General features: G+C 24.0%; 1 non-coding gene across 1 annotated transcript; it reads left to right on the top strand.

The window, feature by feature from the left end:
* Positions 1-4,103: 4,103 nt before the first annotated feature.
* On the top strand, positions 4,104-4,208 carry LOC131189424 (small nucleolar RNA U3). Its single transcript, XR_009153031.1, has one exon. It is a non-coding gene; the product is annotated as a small nucleolar RNA U3 (small nucleolar RNA).
* Positions 4,209-24,540: the final 20,332 nt, after the last annotated feature.

Raw genomic sequence — 24,540 nt, forward strand, 5'->3', positions numbered from 1 at the left:
TCCTCCTCCTCCTCCTCCTCCTCCTCCTCCTCCTCCTCCTCCTCCTCCTCCTCCTCCTCCTCCTCCTCCTCCTCCTCCTCCTCCTCCTCCTCCTCCTCCTCCTCCTCCTCCTCCTCCTCCTCCTCCTCCTCCTCCTCCTCCTCCTCCTCCTCCTCCTCCTCCTCCTCCTCCTCCTCCTCCTCCTCCTCCTCCTCCTCCTCCTCCTCCTCCTCCTCCTCCTCCTCCTCCTCCTCCTCCTCCTCCTCCTCCTCCTCCTCCTCCTCCTCCTCCTCCTCCTCCTCCTCCTCCTCCTCCTCCTCCTCCTCCTCCTCCTCCTCCTCCTCCTCCTCCTCCTCCTCCTCCTCCTCCTCCTCCTCCTCCTCCTCCTCCTCCTCCTCCTCCTTTCCCCTTTTCCCCCTTCCACTTCCCCCTCCTGCCCCCTGTACTCCACAGTCTGCCTCTTTGAATCCCTTGTCACGGGGTTGAATATCTCACCCAGTTAGTTAGCATGATATTTTTATATGAACTTGTGAAAAATTCATCCTGATGCTACAACTATTGGCTGCCTCCCCAGTGCCAAGTATCTCTACAGTATGCTTCAGGGAGCACATAAAGGATTGTATGCAGAGATAAACCTATTACACTCCCCCAAGCATATGGCTGTCATCAAACTTCATCTAGAGAATTTGGAAGCTAAAGTTTCTGTTTATCTGAGAGGGGAAGAAGGTGCCCAGAAAAGCTCATTCCAGCATGGTATCTTTTCTGTCACATTTGTGGTTTTCCAATCCTGTTGTTTTCCTGAGTGCAATTTAGATGGAGAAGGCCTAAGAGAAGGGGTCATTGCCTCACATTGCCTGCCCCAATTCCACCACTCGGCATTTGAAAGGGCTAGGAGGATTATATGGTAAGGAATGCAAGAAATGTTGTCCCCCACATGGCTGCACCTTCGCAAGAAAACGGCACTCATTCTCATCTCTCCAAACAATGAACTTTTGGGTGTGCAGTTTCCAAGAAAAATGTAGAGATAACAGCGGGCAAGAATGTTTGCAATGATTAGCTTGACAGGAGGCCCTTTGAATGCCTACAAAAAGTCTATGAAGATCAACATTCAGTTTGTGATAGAGCCATAGGATATAGTGCAGCTAAGGATTTTCAGTAGGTCCCATTGAATGAATCAAAATAGAAAAAGTAGAATCACTTAAATGCATCCATTGCTTTATTTCTATCTAAACTTCCCCAATCTTTCCCCACTCCCCATAGCTGAATGGTGGATTGCCAGGAACGCACACTGTTGTGCAGGCAACATTTCCAGGACAATGAAGCTATTTTACTCAGAGGGCCAAATTGGAAGCTATCAGTAAGCACTGCTTGTCCTCCATGATCTAAATGAATGGCTACCAATTAAGAAGCATAATGTTTCTTTGGGAGCAATAGTTGAAATACAAACTGAATACTTCTTTTTCAGCCATTGTATAGTCCAGATAATGAAAGGGCATCTTAGGGTATTGAATGCATCTCTGTTAGCAGAAGAGCATTTTTGTTTGTCTTTTTAACTTGCCCTATGCCAATGCAGAGAGGTTGTCTTGGTCTCTAACCTTTTTCTATTCTTTGTTTAAATGAATGTGTCTTCACCGCAAAGAAATACCCTGACAATGCTGCTTCTCTGATTGCATCACCAGATGTGTTAAGGGAGCTTTGAAAACTTCTTTGGTATATCTGGTGGAAAGAATATTTTTTATATTTTTACTCAGAGGGCCAAATTGGAAGCTATCAGTAAGCACTGCTTGTCCTCCATGATCTAAATGAATGGCTACCAATTAAGAAGCATAATGTTTCTTTGGGAGCAATAGTTGAAATACAAACTGAATACTTCTTTTTCAGCCATTGTATAGTCCAGATAATGAAAGGGCATCTTAGGGTATTGAATGCATCTCTGTTAGCAGAAGAGCATTTTTGTTTGTCTTTTTAACTTGCCCTATGCCAATGCAGAGAGGTTGTCTTGGTCTCTAACCTTTTCTATTCTTTGTTTAAATGAATGTGAAGTATCATCTTTGGCTCTTCTAAATAAATAAATAAATAAATAAATAAATAAATAAATAAATAAATAAATAAATAAATAAATAAATAAATAAATAAATAAATAAATAAATAAATAAATAAATAAATAAATAAATAAATAAATAAATAAATAAATAAATAAATAAATAAATAAATAAATAAATAAATAAATAAATAAATAAATAAATAAATAAATAAATAAATAAATAAATAAATAAATAAATAAATAAATAAATAAATAAATAAATAAATAAATAAATAAATAAATAAATAAATAAATAAATAAATAAATAAATAAATAAATAAATAAATAAATAAATAAATAAATAAATAAATAAATAAATAAATAAATAAATAAATAAATAAATAAATAAATAAATAAATAAATAAATAAATAAATAAATAAATAAATAAATAAATAAATAAATAAATAAATAAATAAATAAATAAATAAATAAATAAATAAATAAATAAATAAATAAATAAATAAATAAATAAATAAATAAATAAATAAATAAATAAATAAATAAATAAATAAATAAATAAATAAATAAATAAATAAATAAATAAATAAATAAATAAATAAATAAATAAATAAATAAATAAATAAATAAATAAATAAATAAATAAATAAATAAATAAATAAATAAATAAATAAATAAATAAATAAATAAATAAATAAATAAATAAATAAATAAATAAATAAATAAATAAATAAATAAATAAATAAATAAATAAATAAATAAATAAATAAATAAATAAATAAATAAATAAATAAATAAATAAATAAATAAATAAATAAATAAATAAATAAATAAATAAATAAATAAATAAATAAATAAATAAATAAATAAATAAATAAATAAATAAATAAATAAATAAATAAATAAATAAATAAATAAATAAATAAATAAATAAATAAATAAATAAATAAATAAATAAATAAATAAATAAATAAATAAATAAATAAATAAATAAATAAATAAATAAATAAATAAATAAATAAATAAATAAATAAATAAATAAATAAATAAATAAATAAATAAATAAATAAATAAATAAATAAATAAATAAATAAATAAATAAATAAATAAATAAATAAATAAATAAATAAATAAATAAATAAATAAATAAATAAATAAATAAATAAATAAATAAATAAATAAATAAATAAATAAATAAATAAATAAATAAATAAATAAATAAATAAATAAATAAATAAATAAATAAATAAATAAATAAATAAATAAATAAATAAATAAATAAATAAATAAATAAATAAATAAATAAATAAATAAATAAATAAATAAATAAATAAATAAATAAATAAATAAATAAATAAATAAATAAATAAATAAATAAATAAATAAATAAATAAATAAATAAATAAATAAATAAATAAATAAATAAATAAATAAATAAATAAATAAATAAATAAATAAATAAATAAATAAATAAATAAATAAATAAATAAATAAATAAATAAATAAATAAATAAATAAATAAATAAATAAATAAATAAATAAATAAATAAATAAATAAATAAATAAATAAATAAATAAATAAATAAATAAATAAATAAATAAATAAATAAATAAATAAATAAATAAATAAATAAATAAATAAATAAATAAATAAATAAATAAATAAATAAATAAATAAATAAATAAATAAATAAATAAATAAATAAATAAATAAATAAATAAATAAATAAATAAATAAATAAATAAATAAATAAATAAATAAATAAATAAATAAATAAATAAATAAATAAATAAATAAATAAATAAATAAATAAATAAATAAATAAATAAATAAATAAATAAATAAATAAATAAATAAATAAATAAATAAATAAATAAATAAATAAATAAATAAATAAATAAATAAATAAATAAATAAATAAATAAATAAATAAATAAATAAATAAATAAATTTAGTATCACAACATGCACATTTATTCTAGACTCAGTTTGGATTGCCTAAAAACACAACATGATTATCTTAGTTGACTCAGTATCTTTGCTGATGAATCTCTATATCTCTAGCTTGTATACTATATATACAAGACTATACTTTCAGGGATCATTTCTATAGTATCCAACTAGAGAAATGCACTCGAAAGTGATCGGCTGAGTATTAATCTAGCAGAGTAATTTAGGATGAAAGATAAGGGCTGTCTATGGAAGACTGAATTCATGTTTACGAACCAGAGTTTTGGTGCCACCTCAGAAGGAAGGTTAAAATAGCCCCACCCTCTCCCTAATTGGAGAGTTTGTTCTATAAAAGGGAACTGAAAACAAGTGTGTCAAGGATGGATGTGTCAAGGAAAAGAATTAAGCCCAGAGAACAGCAACCCAAAGGCAAGCATCTCAACAGCCGTCTTCAGAGAGCGAGAGAAGATTTCAGTTTTTGGACCTTAAAGACTGGCTGAGATATGGGGGAGGAAAAATACCTGAACAAGTATCTGCAGCTCCAAGCAATCTCACAAACCCAGATTCGGAGCTCTCTAAACAGAGCTCCAGAAACAGAGGACTCTGAGTACTAGGGGAGTGAAGTTGGGGGAGAAAAATCCATTCCCAAGTTTATAAAGGAATGAAAAGGAGTTTTCATATGCAAATGACTGAGATTGGCTACAGGAGCCGAAGACCTGGGGGAAAAGGGGAGATTTGAAGAAGTAATAGCTAAGATAAGGAAACATAGTGTTAACATAGGAAAAGAAACACAGAGGGAGGAATGTATTGTCAGCCCTCCCAGGTAAACCAGATAGGAAATATGACAAGATGAATTAATTCTACCTTATTGTAAGACTACATTAACAGAAATGTGAAAGTCTGAAGGCACAGTGTTCTCGCCTCTACTTTTAACTACTTGATCCATTAGGGAAGGTCTTTCCTAATTTCTTCCTGTGATGGTTAAGAGACAGTGACTGTGGGCTTGTGCCATTTTTATCTTATCGTTTTCTAGACAGCCCTTGTCCTTTCTTTCCCCAAGGTCATTCATACATTGCCATACATGTATAGATTAAACAAGAATAGAAACAGAATAGTTGTAAACTTATGGTAACAGGGATATATCAGTTTAATTTTGTACAATGAAGTTATTTTATGTGGGGAAAAACAAATACAGCCTTTGTTTCTGTACCGCATGGAGGAACCCCCGCCCCCGAACAAATAGTGGCAATGATGGGATATGGTTCTGTATCCAAACATAAAGAATAAAAGGCTTGCAAGGAAAAAGGAAAGGGTGATCTTGCTGTAGGGAGAAAAAAGACTAGGAGACAAAGTGTTTGAGCTCCAGAGGCAAGTAGGAGTATCTCAGCATATGACTCATTCAACAACTTACATAAGGCAGCTTGAAATAGAGAAAGAGGATGAACTGGAATCCATGGAAGGAGGGCCAACCCTGGAAGTAAACCAGACATATCTGAAGCCCTAATAAGTATTATGAGGAGGCATATGCTGTGGCAACAAGAGGAGAGATAACTGATGGCTAAAAGATAAGAGGAAGGGCAAAGGAAAGCTCTCGGGGGGGGGGAAGGAAAAAAATAGTTTGTGGAGGGAAACTGAGCAAAGAGACTGCTTAGATTAAGACAAATTGGAAAAGAGTTGAAGAGAAGAGTTGAAGGAATTTATAGAACTCCTTAAAGGAATTGAATCCCCAGTGGAGAACTCCAAATCCAGTTTCTGAAATAGCAAGGAATGGACATTATGAGATATCTTTACAAAACTCAGAGGAAAAATATATTAGAATAATCTTTTGTTATGTTTGAGGAAGATATTATGGGTTTTAAATAGCCAGAAAAAGAATGCATAGCTGAATTAAAACCTGTTCTAACTGAAAAAAGCACTTAGGGTTTGTACCAGTTCATTAGCATGGGAAATAACAGACCACAAAACAGGAAAAGAAGTTATTTTGTATTGGTATGAAGTGACAGATTTAACTTACCAGCAAAAGTTTTGTGAATATCCTTAAAATTCTCAGGAAGGATTAAGCGGGCTTTGTAGCTGATCTTCGGAGAAAATGACCTGGTGAACAAACCAAGGAGGAAATCCTAGATGAGGTAGTCCTGGAGCAATTCCTCCAGGTGGAGGAATCTGTTGGTTCTGTTGGTTCAGTACCCTGTCATGTGCTGTTTCACCTAATTCAAGGGTCGGCAACCTTAAATACTCAAAGAGCCACAAAGGTCCTAACAGGAAGCCCCCATTCAATTCTAGAGCTGACCAGAAGTCCAGTTCCCCCATCATAGTCTCCTCCTAGTGCTGCGTCCTTTTTCCTCTGCTGACTGGAAGTCCGGTTCCCCCACCATAGAGTGTCCTAGTGCTGTATCCTTTTTTCTCTACCAGTCCTAACCGAAAGCCCTATCAATTGTGGAGCTACCAGCAACAGGGAGCCGCAGCAGTGGGATGAAAGAGCCACATGCGGCTCCAAAGCTGCAAGTTGCTGACCCCTGACCTAATTGAAGGTTATTAAAAAATAGGGTTTTAATAGTATATAAATATCAGGTTAGATATTTAAGTAATCTGATTTTTATGTACTATTAAACTAAAGAAAAACTTGAACTAAAGAAAAACATGAACAAAAGAAACCTAAAGAAAAATATTTTTCCTCCAGGTGGAGGAATCTGTTGGTTCTGTTGGTTCTGTTGGTTCTGTTGGTTCTGTTGGTTCTGTTGGTTCTGTTGGTTCTGTTGGTTCTGTTGGTTCTGTTGGTTCTGTTGGTTCTGTTGGTTCTGTTGGTTCTGTTGGTTCTGTTGGTTCTGTTGGTTCTGTTGGTTCTGTTGGTTCTGTTGGTTCTGTTGGTTCTGTTGGTTCTGTTGGTTCTGTTGGTTCTGTTGGTTCTGTTGGTTCTGTTGGTTCTGTTGGTTCTGTTGGTTCTGTTGGTTCTGTTGGTTCTGTTGGTTCTGTTGGTTCTGTTGGTTCTGTTGGTTCTGTTGGTTCTGTTGGTTCTGTTGGTTCTGTTGGTTCTGTTGGTTCTGTTGGTTCAGTACCCTGTCATGTGCTGTTTCACCTAATTCAAGGGTCGGCAACCTTAAATACTCAAAGAGCCACATGCGGCTCCAAAGCTGCAAGTTGCTGACCCCTGACCTAATTGAAGGTTAATAATAATAATAATAATAATAATAATAATAATAATAATAATAATAATAATAATAATAATAATAATAATAATAATAATAATAATAATAATAATAATAATAATAATAATAATAATAATAATAATAATAATAATAATAATAATAATAATAATAATAATAATAATAATAATAATAATAATAATAATAATAATAATAATAATAATAATAATAATAATAATAATAATAATAATAATAATAATAATAATAATAATAATAATAATAATAATAATAATAATAATAATAATAATAATAATAATAATAATAATAATAATAATAATAATAATAATAATAATAATAATAATAATAATAATAATAATAATAATAATAATAATAATAATAATAATAATAATAATAATAATAATAATAATAATAATAATAATAATAATAATAATAATAATAATAATAATAATAATAATAATAATAATAATAATAATAATAATAATAATAATAATAATAATAATAATAATAATAATAATAATAATAATAATAATAATAATAATAATAATAATAATAATAATAATAATAATAATAATAATAATAATAATAATAATAATAATAATAATAATAATAATAATAATAATAATAATAATAATAATAATAATAATAATAATAATAATAATAATAATAATAATAATAATAATAATAATAATAATAATAATAATAATAATAATAATAATAATAATAATAATAATAATAATAATAATAATAATAATAATAATAATAATAATAATAATAATAATAATAATAATAATAATAATAATAATAATAATAATAATAATAATAATAATAATAATAATAATAATAATAATAATAATAATAATAATAATAATAATAATAATAATAATAATAATAATAATAATAATAATAATAATAATAATAATAATAATAATAATAATAATAATAATAATAATAATAATAATAATAATAATAATAATAATAATAATAATAATAATAATAATAATAATAATAATAATAATAATAATAATAATAATAATAATAATAATAATAATAATAATAATAATAATAATAATAATAATAATAATAATAATAATAATAATAATAATAATAATAATAATAATAATAATAATAATAATAATAATAATAATAATAATAATAATAATAATAATAATAATAATAATAATAATAATAATAATAATAATAATAATAATAATAATAATAATAATAATAATAATAATAATAATAATAATAATAATAATAATAATAATAATAATAATAATAATAATAATAATAATAATAATAATAATAATAATAATAATAATAATAATAATAATAATAATAATAATAATAATAATAATAATAATAATAATAATAATAATAATAATAATAATAATAATAATAATAATAATAATAATAATAATAATAATAATAATAATAATAATAATAATAATAATAATAATAATAATAATAATAATAATAATAATAATAATAATAATAATAATAATAATAATAATAATAATAATAATAATAATAATAATAATAATAATAATAATAATAATAATAATAATAATAATAATAATAATAATAATAATAATAATAATAATAATAATAATAATAATAATAATAATAATAATAATAATAATAATAATAATAATAATAATAATAATAATAATAATAATAATAATAATAATAATAATAATAATAATAATAATAATAATAATAATAATAATAATAATAATAATAATAATAATAATAATAATAATAATAATAATAATAATAATAATAATAATAATAATAATAATAATAATAATAATAATAATAATAATAATAATAATAATAATAATAATAATAATAATAATAATAATAATAATAATAATAATAATAATAATAATAATAATAATAATAATAATAATAATAATAATAATAATAATAATAATAATAATAATAATAATAATAATAATAATAATAATAATAATAATAATAATAATAATAATAATAATAATAATAATAATAATAATAATAATAATAATAATAATAATAATAATAATAATAATAATAATAATAATAATAATAATAATAATAATAATAATAATAATAATAATAATAATAATAATAATAATAATAATAATAATAATAATAATAATAATAATAATAATAATAATAATAATAATAATAATAATAATAATAATAATAATAATAATAATAATAATAATAATAATAATAATAATAATAATAATAATAATAATAATAATAATAATAATAATAATAATAATAATAATAATAATAATAATAATAATAATAATAATAATAATAATAATAATAATAATAATAATAATAATAATAATAATAATAATAATAATAATAATAATAATAATAATAATAATAATAATAATAATAATAATAATAATAATAATAATAATAATAATAATAATAATAATAATAATAATAATAATAATAATAATAATAATAATAATAATAATAATAATAATAATAATAATAATAATAATAATAATAATAATAATAATAATAATAATAATAATAATAATAATAATAATAATAATAATAATAATAATAATAATAATAATAATAATAATAATATTAATAATAGTAATAATAATAATAATAATAATAATAATAATAATAATAATAATAATAATAATAATAATAATAATAATAATAATAATAATAATAATAATACAATTAATTTACCTGCTCCTAAACTTCCACCTTCTAACCTTTTGATTAATTTTATAATTTCTATTATCTGTCAGTATATATACTACTATTTTCCCTATTTGTGTTTTCTACTTTTTTCTTCTGGTTGACTTTTGGTTAATTTCATGACAAGAACAGCTAGAAAATAGCAGAGTTCCACCAAGCTTTGCGAAATCCAGCCAGAAACAGCTGTCAGTAGATCCTATGGGGTCAAAGCCGCCTTGGAGAGCTGGTGAAGAAAGGAGAGGTGCTTCGTCGACATCGAAGAATTCACAATTTCCTCCTTAGGCCTGAAGAAAGCTCTCCCAAATGACAGCAGGAATGATGGCCATTTTTGGCAAATTACAAGCTGTGACAACCAGAACCATAAGATCTGTGCTGGAGCGGTTAGTGGACAGAGCATTGAACTTAGAGGCGGTACAAGAGAACTTAAAAGACTTTATGCAAGAAAAATTTAAAGTAATAACTGATGAGATGTCTGAAATGAAAGAGCAGATATTAGAAATTCAAGTGGGAAATAAAGAAGCTAAGGAAGGATTTGTAATTGCAGTACAAAGTTTGGCAACAAATGTGATTTTATTAGAAGAGGAAGTTGAAGAAATTAAGCAACATAATTCAAAATTAGAAAATAAAATGGATGAATTTCAAAGTAAAATGGAAAAACAGATGATGAAATAGTTTTGATACAATATAGAAAGCCTGGAAAAGAGCTAAACAATTTGAAAGATGATTATTGGGAGAAACAGCCTTTCTTATTTTTAAAGAATAGATAATTCTTTAAGAGTTTACAGTAGAATAGGACTTCCTGTTTGGCACCATAGGTGATGGCGGTGATCTTTACGATCACCAACCTCTGGATTATGTGGAATCGCTAGGACAGCTTAAATCTGCTGCCCAGCGGTTCGAAAAACCCTCTCTTCGGGAGAAGAAGAGATGGTGAGCTGAGGGCAGAGGTTGAATTTCCTAAAGCCCTGAGAAAAAGGGGTTTGAAGGGTTAAGTTCCTCCAGCAACCCAAGTGCTCCAGATCCGAGGATTTTTCTGCTTTGGCGGAACCAATCACCACGACCAAACACCGAGATTTATTTTGGACAATAAAGGATTATACCGGACAGAACGAAAGTGGGAGAACTTTATGCAAGAAAAATTTAAAGTAATAACTGATGAGATGTCTGAAATGAAAGAGCAGATATTAGAAATTCAAGTGGGAAATAAAGAAGTTAAGGAAGGATTTGTAATTGCAGTACAAAGTTTGGCAACAAATGTGATTTTATTAGAAGAGGAAGTTGAAGAAATTAAGCAACATAATTCAAAAATAGAAAATAAAATGGATGAATTTCAAAGTAAAATGGAAAAACAGATGATGAAATAGTTTTGATACAATATAGAAATATGGAATTTGCTCTAAGAATCCGTGGTTTGAAAGAGAATAAAGAAGAGAAAGAATTAATAAGTGGGAATCAAATAGATAATTCTTTAAGAGTTTACAGTAGAATAGGACTTCCTGTTTGGCACCATAGGTGATGGCTGTAATCTTTACGATCACCAACCTCTGGATTATGTGGAATCGCTAGGACAGCTTAAATCTGCTGTCCAGCGGTTCGAAAAACCCTCTCTTCGGGAGAAGAAGAGATGGTGAGCTGAGTGCAGAGGTTGAATTTCCTAAAGCCCTGAGAAAAAGGGGTTTGAAGGGTTAAGTTCCTCCAGCAACCCAAGTGCTCCAGATCCGAGGATTTTTCTGCTTTGGCGGAACCAATCACCACGACCAAACACCGAGATTTATTTTGGACAATAAAGGATTATACCGGACAGAACGAAAGTGGGAGAACTTTATGCAAGAAAAATTTAAAGTAATAACTGATGAGATGTCTGAAATGAAAGAGCAGATATTAGAAATTCAAGTGGGAAATAAAGAAGAGAAAGAATTAATAAGTGGGAATCAAATAGATAATTCTTTAAGAGTTTACAGTAGAATAGGACTTCCTGTTTGGCACCATAGGTGATGGCTGTAATCTTTACGATCACCAACCTCTGGATTATGTGGAATCGCTAGGACAGCTTAAATCTGCTGTCCAGCGGTTCGAAAAACCCTCTCTTCGGGAGAAGAAGAGATGGTGAGCTGAGTGCAGAGGTTGAATTTCCCTAAAGCCCCTGAGAAAAAAGGGGTTTGAAGGGTTAAGTTCCCTCCAGCAACCCGAAGTGCTCCAGATCCGAGGATTTTTCTGCTTTGGCGGAACCAATCACCACGACCAAACACCGAGATTTATTTTGGACAATAAAGGATTATACCGGACAGAACGAAAGTGGGAGAACTTTATGCAAGTAGCCAAGCCAATTCCCCGTTACTTTGTAACAAGCTTGAAAACAGCAAGAAAATGGAGGCGAATTGTTAACAAGTTAACGAGTGGAAAGCGAAAGTGATACTTTTAGCGTTTGCCGTCTGCTGCTGGTAAATTGCATGTTATTTGCTACTTTAACTCTTTAACTCTTTAACTCTTTGCTGCCTGCTGATAGAATCTAGGGGAGATTTTTAAATATTGCTTTAAAAGACTGTGTTTCTCAGAGGTTAAGAAGATTTAAAGTGAATATTAAGTTGGAAATAAATAAATAATTTTATAGAAGATGGCAGCCAAACAATTAAAGTCTACTGTAACAAAGGGCTCTGGAATTTCATCAGCTGGTGCCTCTCCAGCTCATACAGCAGAGACTAGAACATTGAACTTAGAGGCGGTACAAGAGAACTTAAAAGACTTTATGCAAGAAAAATTTAAAGTAATAACTGATGAGATGTCTGAAATGAAAGAGCAGATATTAGAAATTCAAGTGGGAAATAAAGAAGTTAAGGAAGGATTTGTAATTGCAGTACAAAGTTTGGCAACAAATGTGATTTTATTAGAAGAGGAAGTTGAAGAAATTAAGCAACATAATTCAAAATTAGAAAATAAAATGGCTGAATTTCAAAGTAAAATGGAAAAAACAGATGATGAAATAGTTTTGATACAATATAGAAATATGGAATTTGCTCTAAGAATCCGTGGTTTGAAAGAGAATAAAGAAGAGAATTTAAGGGAATTTTTTTCTGAAGTATTTGCTGAGATATTAGCAGCTCGTCCAGCAGATGTGGCTTATCAAATTGATAAAATATATCGTGTGAATTCTTGGATAGCAAGGCAAAAAAAGTTGCCAAGGGATGTTGTTATTTATTTTACAAATAGAACAGTGAGAAATCAGATTTTGCAAGCCTCATATAAGGGGGAGAAGATTCAGATTGCTGGTCAAGATATTTTAATATTAAAGGAAATTCCACCAAAATGTTAAGGGCTAGGAAGGAATTTGCCTTCCTGGTGAATGAACTTAAAAAACGTCAGATTGAATATAGATGGGATATTCCAACTGGTATAATAGTATATTATGCAGGGAAAGTACATCGTCTCAATACAGTTGGAAAAGCAAGAGAATTTTATGTTGAGGCATTAAAAGTTGGAAGTCTTCCTCCATTGGAAGCTAGAAGAAGGGAGACTGAAGTGAAGGAAAGAGAAGTGAAGCAGGTACAAGAACAGATTGTGATGGAAGAAGATTTATTACAAGTGTTGGAAATACCTACGACGGGTTCAGACTCAAAAGAACAAAGGCTGACAAGAGCTGCTGCTAAACGCAAGGAACAAGAGATGAAGGCACAACAACAACTGGCAACTACTACAACGGAAACAGTGGGAGGAGCAAGGCCTAAAGCAAAATGTGATCTGCGGCTAGTGTTCCAAAAGTTTCCTTTGGCCGATAATGGCAATTAAACTATTATCTTGGAATGTTAATGGTTTGAATTCACCGCAGAAGAGAAGGAAAGTATTTCACTATTTGAAACAATTTAAAAATGACATTACCTGTTTACAAGAAACACATATTAGATCTTTAGACCAGAAATATTTGATAAATTCAAAACTGGGAGTACATTTTGTTGCCTCCTCTTTGGGAAAAAAAATGGTTTAGTTATATATATAAAGAAGGATATATCAGCAAAATTAATTGAGGTGGATAAGCAAGGAAGATACATTGCTATTGAACTTTTGTTGGAGGGAAAGAAGACATTATTAATAGGAGTTTATGCTCCGAATCAACAACAAGAAAATTTTTTCAAGTTTTACATAAAAGAATAGTATTTTGGGATTATAAATCATATATATTAATGGGTGATTGGAATGGTGTGTTGGATACTCAAAAAGACAAAAAAAGTTTAAGGAAGATATCAAGCCGGGCGAAATTACCAAAGGCTTTTTTTGAAATGATGGAGGACTTGGAATTAAGAGATATTTGGAGAGAACATAATACAGAAGAGAGGGATTTTACCTTCTTTTCTGACAGGCACCAATCATTTTCGAGGATTGATTTTATTTTGATTACTAATGATTTGTATTCTAGAGTGAAGAAGACTAAGATTTGTTCAAGAACTCTATCTGATCATAGTCCGGTTTGGATTGAATTTGATCGGGAAAAGGAGGCTAGGAGATCATGGAGGTTGAATGAGAATTTGTTTAAATATGAACAAAATGTAAATGAATGTAAAAAGCAAATGAAAGAATTTTTTATTATGAATATGAAAAAAGAGACATCTATAGAGATGATTTGGGACGCCAGCAAGGCTTATATGAGAGGAAATCTTATACAAATGAATATTAAATACAAAAATAAATTGAAAAAAAAAGAAAAGGAACTGGAAGAGGAAATTAAAAAGAAAGAACAATTATTGATAAATAGCCCAGGAAATAGTAAAATAAAAGAATCAATAAATATATTAAGAGGTCAGTTTAATATGTTGATGGCAGATCAAGTAGCAATTAATTTACAATATGTAAAACATAATACGTTTAATAATGCCAATAAGCCAGGAAGATGGCTTGCCTATTTAATAAGGAAAAACAGAAATCACGAACGATTGATAAATAGAATATAGGGTAAGGAAGTTTATCAAAAGAACTTGATTAAAAAGCATTTTAGAGTATTATAGTAAGTTATATTCTAGGGATATGATTGATGATACAGAGATAGAAAGATATTTACAACAACAAAATATTTGTGAGCTTACAGAAAATCAAAGAGAAGAACTGAATCAATTAATTACTTCAGAGGAAATTTTGTTAGCAATTAAGCAACTTAAAATCGGTAAAGCACCAGGTACAGATGGTTTAACAGCTGTTTAAAAATTTACAAAATGAGATGGTTGAACCACTTAAAGAGTTATTTAATAAAATTCAAATGGGAGGAGATGTTCCCCCTTCATGGAGGACAGCCTTTATTTCGTTAATACCGAAGGAAGATCGAGATGGTATTAAAGCAGAGAATTATAGGCCTATATCACTTTTAAATACTGATTACAAGATATTTACCAAGATACTTGCTAATAGATTAATGCCAGTGATGAATCAAATAATTCATAATGATCAGTCAGGATTTATTAAGGGTAGGCAGATGAGATATAATGTGAGGCAAATCGTAAATTTACTTGAATATTTGGAACGAAACAACCAAGTCTCAGCGGCATTCCTTTTTTTTGGATGCTGAAAAAGCTTTTGATAGATTGGATTGGCAGTTTTTGTTTAAAGTAATAGAAAAAATGCAATTTGGGGATTATTTTATCCATGCAATTAAAGCAATATATCAGAAGCAAACAGCACAAATAATAGTAAATGGTGGGTTAACAGAAACTTTTAAAATTGGGAAAGGGACGAGACAGGGATGTCCCTTGTCCCCATTACTTTTTATTTTAACTTTAGAAATTCTTCTGAATAAAATACGTGGTTCCGATCGAATAAAGGGAATTAGAGTTAAACATCAAGATTACAGATTAAGAGCTTTTGCAGATGACCTGGTTGTTACTGTATCTCAACCAATATACTCAGCTACTGGTTTAAAAGATATAATTGGTCAGTATGGCAAAGTATCTGGATTTAAGGTGAATCAGCAAAAGACAAAGATGATAACTAAAAATATGAATATACAACAAAAAGAAGAGTTAGAAAGAACTACAGGTTTTGAAATTGTTAAAAAGGTTAAATATTTAGGAATATATATTACAGCTTCAAATGTTAAATTATACAAAAATAATTATGAGGTATTGTGGCAGAAGGTATGGAAAGAAATGGAGAGTTGGAAGAAGTTACAACTATCTTTGCTGGGAAGAATAGCGGCTATAAAAATGAATGTTTTGCCCAGGTTTTTATTTTTGTTTCAAATGATACCGGTGCTTAAGAATGATATTAAATTACAGGAATGGCAAAAGGGGATTAATAAATTTGTATGGATGGGCAAAAAACCAAGAATAAAATTAAAAATAATGCAGGATACAAGGGAAAGGGGGATCTTAAAATGCCTAATTTAAAATTGTATTATGAAGCAGTTGTCTTATCATTAATTACTGATTGGATTAATTTAACTGAGGAAAGAGTTTTGAATATAGAAGGTTATGGTTTGTTATATGGGTGGCATGCCTATTTATTATATGATAAGAAAGTAGATAAAATATTTAAAAATAATATAATTAGAAATGCATTATTGAGGGTTTGGAGGAAATATCAATATAAATTAGATGGAAAGATTCCAATATGGGCAATCCCGAGACACATGATAGAAAATATAAATATATATCAAAAGATGGAGGTAGTTACCTATAAAGAACTTCTTTGTATGGAAAAGGGGGAATTACAATTAAAATCTAGAGAAAAGATGGGGGAAGAAGGGAAAAATTATACATGGTTCCAATATGGACAATTACAAGCTAGATGGAAATTAGATCAAAAAATAGGTGTTAAGCAAATTGAGGATAATTTGTTAAAACAAATGAGAGATCAAGGCCAACAGCATATTAAGAGGTTGTATAATGTATTAGTAGAAATAGACTCAGAGACTGAATTGGTTAAGGATTGTATGATTAAGTGGGCACAAAATTTTCAGCAACCAATAATGTTGGAAACTTGGGAAAGAATTTGGGTGAGGAATGTTAAATTTACACAAGCGCAAAATATGAGAGAAAATTTTATAAGATGTTTTATAGATGGCATTTAGACCCCAAAAATTGTCATGTATGTATCCTAATGTACAGGCTAAATGTTGAAAATTATACATGGTTCCAATATGGGCAATCCCGAGACACATGATAGAAAATATAAATATATATCAAAAGATGGAGGTAGTTACCTATAAAGAACTTCTTTGTATGGAAAAGGGGGAACTACAATTAAAATCTAGAGAAAAGATGGGGGAAGAAGGAAAAATTATACATGGTTCCAATATGGGCAATCCCGAGACACATGATAGAAAATATAAATATATATCAAAAGATGGAGGTAGTTACCTATAAAGAACTTCTTTGTATGGAAAAGGGGGAATTACAATTAAAATCTAGAGAAAAGATGGGGGAAGAAGGGAAAAATTATACATGGTTCCAATATGGGCAATCCCGAGACACATGATAGAAAATATAAATATATATCAAAAGATGGAGGTAGTTACCTATAAAGAACTTCTTTGTATGGAAAAGGGGGAATTACAATTAAAATCTAGAGAAAAGATGGGGGAAGAAGGGAAAAATTATACATGGTTCCAATATGGGCAATCCCGAGACACATGATAGAAAATATAAATATATATCAAAAGATGGAGGTAGTTACCTATAAAGAACTTCTTTGTATGGAAAAGGGGGAATTACAATTAAAATCTAGAGAAAAGATGGGGGAAGAAGGGAAAAATTATACATGGTTCCAATATGGGCAATCCCGAGACACATGATAGAAAATATAAATATATATCAAAAGATGGAGGTAGCTACCTATAAAGAACTTCTTTGTATGGAAAAGGGGGAATTACAATTAAAATCTAGAGAAAAGATGGGGAAGAAGGAAAAATTATACATGGTTCCAATATGGGCAATCCCGAGACACATGATAGAAAATATAAATATATATCAAAAGATGGAGGTAGTTACCTATAAAGAACTTCTTTGTATGGAAAAGGGGGAATTACAATTAAAATCTAGAGAAAAGATGGGGGAAGAAGGGAAAAATTATACATGGTTCCAATATGGGCAATCCCGAGACACATGATAGAAAATATAAATATATATCAAAAGATGGAGGTAGTTACCTATAAAGAACTTCTTTGTATGGAAAAGGGGGAATTACAATTAAAATCTAGAGAAAAGATGGGGGAAGAAGGGAAAAATTATACATGGTTCCAATATGGGCAACCCCGAGACACATGATAGAAAATATAAATATATATCAAAAGATGGAGGTAGTTACCTATAAAGAACTTCTTTGTATGGAAAAGGGGGAATTACAATTAAAATCTAGAGAAAAGATGGGGGAAGAAGGGAAAAATTATACATGGTTCCAATATGGGCAATCCCGAGACACATGATAGAAAATATAAATATATATCAAAAGATGGAGGTAGTTACCTATAAAGAACTTCTTTGTATGGAAAAGGGGGAATTACAATTAAAATCTAGAGAAAAGATGGGGGAAGAAGGGAAAAATTATACATGGTTCCAATATGGGCAATCCCGAGACACATGATAGAAAATATAAATATATATCAAAAGATGGAGGTAGTTACCTATAAAGAACTTCTTTGTATGGAAAAGGGGAATTACAATTAAAATCTAGAGAAAAGATGGGGGAAGAAGGGAAAAATTATACATGGTTCCAATATGGGCAATCCCGAGACACATGATAGAAAATATAAATATATATCAAAAGATGGAGGTAGTTACCTATAAAGAACTTCTTTGTATGGAAAAGGGGAATTACAATTAAAATTGTATTATGAAGCAGTTGTCTTATCATTAATTACTGATTGGATTAATTTAACTGAGGAAAGAGTTTTGAATATAGAAGGTTATGGTTTGTTATATGGGTGGCATGCCTATTTATTATATGATAAGAAAGTAGATAAAAATATTTAAAAATAATGCAGGATACAAGGAAAGGGGGTCTTAAAATGCCTAATTTAAAATTGTATTATGAAGCAGTTGTCTTATCATTAATTACTGATTGGATTAATTTAACTGAGGAAAGAGTTTTGAATATAGAAGGTTATGGTTTGTTATATGGGTGGCATGCCTATTTATTATATGATAAGAAAGTAGATAAAAATATTTAAAAATAAGAAAGGCTGTTTCTCCCAATAATCATCTTTCAAATTGTTTAGCTCTTTTCCAGGCTTTCTATATTTTAAAGCTTCCATTGGGCATTTCCTTCGCCTTTTAATTTTTAGTCTTTAGTCTTTTCCAAGTGCCTAGTTGCCACTTTCTTAACGTTGAAATAAATAAATAAATAAATAAATAAATAAATAAATAAATAAATAAATAAATAAATAAATAAATAAATAAATAAATAAATAAATAAATAAATAAATAAATAAATAAATAAATAAATAAATAAATAAATAAATAAATAAATAAATAAATAAATAAATAAATAAATAAATAAATAAATAAATAAATAAATAAATAAATAAATAAATAAATAAATAAATAAATAAATAAATAAATAAATAAATAAATAAATAAATAAATAAATAAATAAATAAATAAATAAATAAATAAATAAATAAATAAATAAATAAATAAATAAATAAATAAATAAATAAATAAATAAATAAATAAATAAATAAATAAATAAATAAATAAATAAATAAATAAATAAATAAATAAATAAATAAATAAATAAATAAATAAATAAATAAATAAATAAATAAATAAATAAATAAATAAATAAATAAATAAATAAATAAATAAATAAATAAATAAATAAATAAATAAATAAATAAATAAATAAATAAATAAATAAATAAATAAATAAATAAATAAATAAATAAATAAATAAATAAATAAATAAATAAATAAATAAATAAATAAATAAATAAATAAATAAATAAATAAATAAATAAATAAATAAATAAATAAATAAATAAATAAATAAATAAATAAATAAATAAATAAATAAATAAATAAATAAATAAATAAATAAATAAATAAATAAATAAATAAATAAATAAATAAATAAATAAATAAATAAATAAATAAATAAATAAATAAATAAATAAATAAATAAATAAATAAATAAATAAATAAATAAATAAATAAATAAATAAATAAATAAATAAATAAATAAATAAATAAATAAATAAATAAATAAATAAATAAATAAATAAATAAATAAATAAATAAATAAATAAATAAATAAATAAATAAATAAATAAATAAATAAATAAATAAATAAATAAATAAATAAATAAATAAATAAATAAATAAATAAATAAATAAATAAATAAATAAATAAATAAATAAATAAATAAATAAATAAATAAATAAATAAATAAATAAATAAATAAATAAATAAATAAATAAATAAATAAATAAATAAATAAATAAATAAATAAATAAATAAATAAATAAATAAATAAATAAATAAATAAATAAATAAATAAATAAATAAATAAATAAATAAATAAATAAATAAATAAATAAATAAATAAATAAATAAATAAATAAATAAATAAATAAATAAATAAATAAATAAATAAATAAATAAATAAATAAATAAATAAATAAATAAATAAATAAATAAATAAATAAATAAATAAATAAATAAATAAATAAATAAATAAATAAATAAATAAATAAATAAATAAATAAATAAATAAATAAATAAATAAATAAATAAATAAATAAATAAATAAATAAATAAATAAATAAATAAATAAATAAATAAATAAATAAATAAATAAATAAATAAATAAATAAATAAATAAATAAATAAATAAATAAATAAATAAATAAATAAATAAATAAATAAATAAATAAATAAATAAATAAATAAATAAATAAATAAATAAATAAATAAATAAATAAATAAATAAATAAATAAATAAATAAATAAATAAATAAATAAATAAATAAATAAATAAATAAATAAATAAATAAATAAATAAATAAATAAATAAATAAATAAATAAATAAATAAATAAATAAATAAATAAATAAATAAATAAATAAATAAATAAATAAATAAATAAATAAATAAATAAATAAATAAATAAATAAATAAATAAATAAATAAATAAATAAATAAATAAATAAATAAATAAATAAATAAATAAATAAATAAATAAATAAATAAATAAATAAATAAATAAATAAATAAATAAATAAATAAATAAATAAATAAATAAATAAATAAATAAATAAATAAATAAATAAATAAATAAATAAATAAATAAATAAATAAATAAATAAATAAATAAATAAATAAATAAATAAATAAATAAATAAATAAATAAATAAATAAATAAATAAATAAATAAATAAATAAATAAATAAATAAATAAATAAATAAATAAATAAATAAATAAATAAATAAATAAATTATGTTGAGAAGTAATACTATCAGTTTAATGCATTCTTCTTTGTTTCAGGAATGGACATATACATATAACCAGCAGATCCACTTTCAGCAGTTATGCTTGTCCATACATACCCTCTTCCCAGGGTCCCAGGTGATGCTTTTGCCTTGCAAAGTTATTTATTTATTTATTTATTTATTTATTTATTTATTTATTTATTTATTTATTTATTTATTTATTTATTTATTTATTTATTTATTTATTTATTTATTTATTTATTTATTTATTTATTTATTTATTTATTTATTTATTTATTTATTTATTTATTTATTTATTTATTTATTTATTTATTTATTTATTTATTTATTTATTTATTTATTTATTTATTTATTTATTTATTTATTTATTTATTTATTTATTTATTTATTTATTTATTTATTTATTTATTTATTTATTTATTTATTTATTTATTTATTTATTTATTTATTTATTTATTTATTTATTTATTTATTTATTTATTTATTTATTTATTTATTTATTTATTTATTTATTTATTTATTTATTTATTTATTTATTTATTTATTTATTTATTTATTTATTTATTTATTTATTTATTTATTTATTTATTTATTTATTTATTTATTTATTTATTTATTTATTTATTTATTTATTTATTTATTTATTTATTTATTTATTTATTTATTTATTTATTTATTTATTTATTTATTTATTTATTTATTTATTTATTTATTTATTTATTTATTTATTTATTTATTTATTTATTTATTTATTTATTTATTTATTTATTTATTTATTTATTTATTTATTTATTTATTTATTTATTTATTTATTTATTTATTTATTTATTTATTTATTTATTTATTTATTTATTTATTTATTTATTTATTTATTTATTTATTTATTTATTTATTTATTTATTTATTTATTTATTTATTTATTTATTTATTTATTTATTTATTTATTTATTTATTTATTTATTTATTTATTTATTTATTTATTTATTTATTTATTTATTTATTTATTTATTTATTTATTTATTTATTTATTTATTTATTTATTTATTTATTTATTTATTTATTTATTTATTTATTTATTTATTTATTTATTTATTTATTTATTTATTTATTTATTTATTTATTTATTTATTTATTTATTTATTTATTTATTTATTTATTTATTTATTTATTTATTTATTTATTTATTTATTTATTTATTTATTTATTTATTTATTTATTTATTTATTTATTTATTTATTTATTTATTTATTTATTTATTTATTTATTTATTTATTTATTTATTTATTTATTTATTTATTTATTTATTTATTTATTTATTTATTTATTTATTTATTTATTTATTTATTTATTTATTTATTTATTTATTTATTTATTTATTTATTTATTTATTTATTTATTTATTTATTTATTTATTTATTTATTTATTTATTTATTTATTTATTTATTTATTTATTTATTTATTTATTTATTTATTTATTTATTTATTTATTTATTTATTTATTTATTTATTTATTTATTTATTTATTTATTTATTTATTTATTTATTTATTTATTTATTTATTTATTTATTTATTTATTTATTTATTTATTTATTTATTTATTTATTTATTTATTTATTTATTTATTTATTTATTTATTTATTTATTTATTTATTTATTTATTTATTTATTTATTTATTTATTTATTTATTTATTTATTTATTTATTTATTTATTTATTTATTTATTTATTTATTTATTTATTTATTTATTTATTTATTTATTTATTTATTTATTTATTTATTTATTTATTTATTTATTTATTTATTTATTTATTTATTTATTTATTTATTTATTTATTTATTTATTTATTTATTTATTTATTTATTTATTTATTTATTTATTTATTTATTTATTTATTTATTTATTTATTTATTTATTTATTTATTTATTTATTTATTTATTTATTTTATTTTATTGTTTCATCCCTATCCATCGCTTCATCCTTATCATGTTGGTATCCGTGCAGATAACAGTTGACAGATTTTGAAGCAGCTTTCTTTAAATGTTGGGCAATGAGAATATATTTTCCACATATTTTGATAATACTTTGGCTTTGTATAGATTTTTAAAAAGAGGCTGACAGAAGATAAAGTTGTTAGATATTGTTACTGATATTACCAGCATGAGCTTAGAACAACTCAAACAGTCACTAATAGTAATCCTAGTGAACTATTATGTATTAGATCACAAAGAAGTGACTGACAACAACAAAATATTATAATCAGCATTGTTGTGAGCATTTTGCAAAATTCCTGAAGTTTGGGTACTGAATTTCCACTTGCTTTTCTTAAATAATTGTTCTCCTTTTTGCTTAGTGTATTGATGCAACTCAAGATACAATTCAACAGTTATCATATATATCATAAAGCATGATTAGGAATGCTTTAGGAATTCAATTTGGTCCAACGATCAGACTGGTCCCCAGGTAACCCTTATGGATTGGAAAGATATCAGTCGACAGGCTACATTTTTCTTGAAAGTCTCTAGAGATTCTCAGTCATCCAGGTCATGGTTGTCCCAAAGGTGCTTTTTCAGCTCTGACATCCTTCCATTCCCCACTATCCTGCCATAATGAGAGATAGCAATCTTTACCTGCCTGCAGAAAAATACTGTCATGATCATTGCAGTAGCTTTGTTATTTTAATGGGAAGAGCTTCTTAAATATAAGAATAGGATAATATTAATCTTAATTTCCCATTTTTCTTTCAATAGCGCTGGAATAAAGTTGGTTCTCACATTGAGCATATGGCTACCCGCTATTGCCTGGACACAGAAATGGTGGGAGATAGCAGTGAGAGCATGAGAGAAGTGGTCATTAACCCCTGCGAAAGCACGGCAATGAGTCAGCGATGGGAAATGGTGATGTCCTGACCTCATCTATCAATTCACCATCAAGCTCATCTGGAAGGACCTTTGTCAGAAACTGGCAAGGCTGTTGTCCAGTTTAGGGATCGGTATGGGCTTGCTTTTCTGTGGGGCAGGTCAAAGAAAAAGAACACGCAGTTGTACTCAGCTGAGGTTGAAGAAAGGCTCACAAGTCCTGGCTTTAAGACCAGACTAGTAACTATCCCAGGTTGGGGGTGATATGTGTGAACTGTTAAGAACATCACAATTTAATCTAGAAATACCTTTCGGTAACATTCATCTGTTAGCTGAAGCAAAATATGACCTCATTTTTGAGAAGGAAACTTTCTGAAATTGATAAGTGCAATATTTAATT

Source organism: Ahaetulla prasina, chromosome 1 (genome assembly GCF_028640845.1).
Source record: "Ahaetulla prasina isolate Xishuangbanna chromosome 1, ASM2864084v1, whole genome shotgun sequence".
In the NCBI taxonomy this organism is placed as follows: Eukaryota; Metazoa; Chordata; class Lepidosauria; order Squamata; family Colubridae; genus Ahaetulla; species Ahaetulla prasina.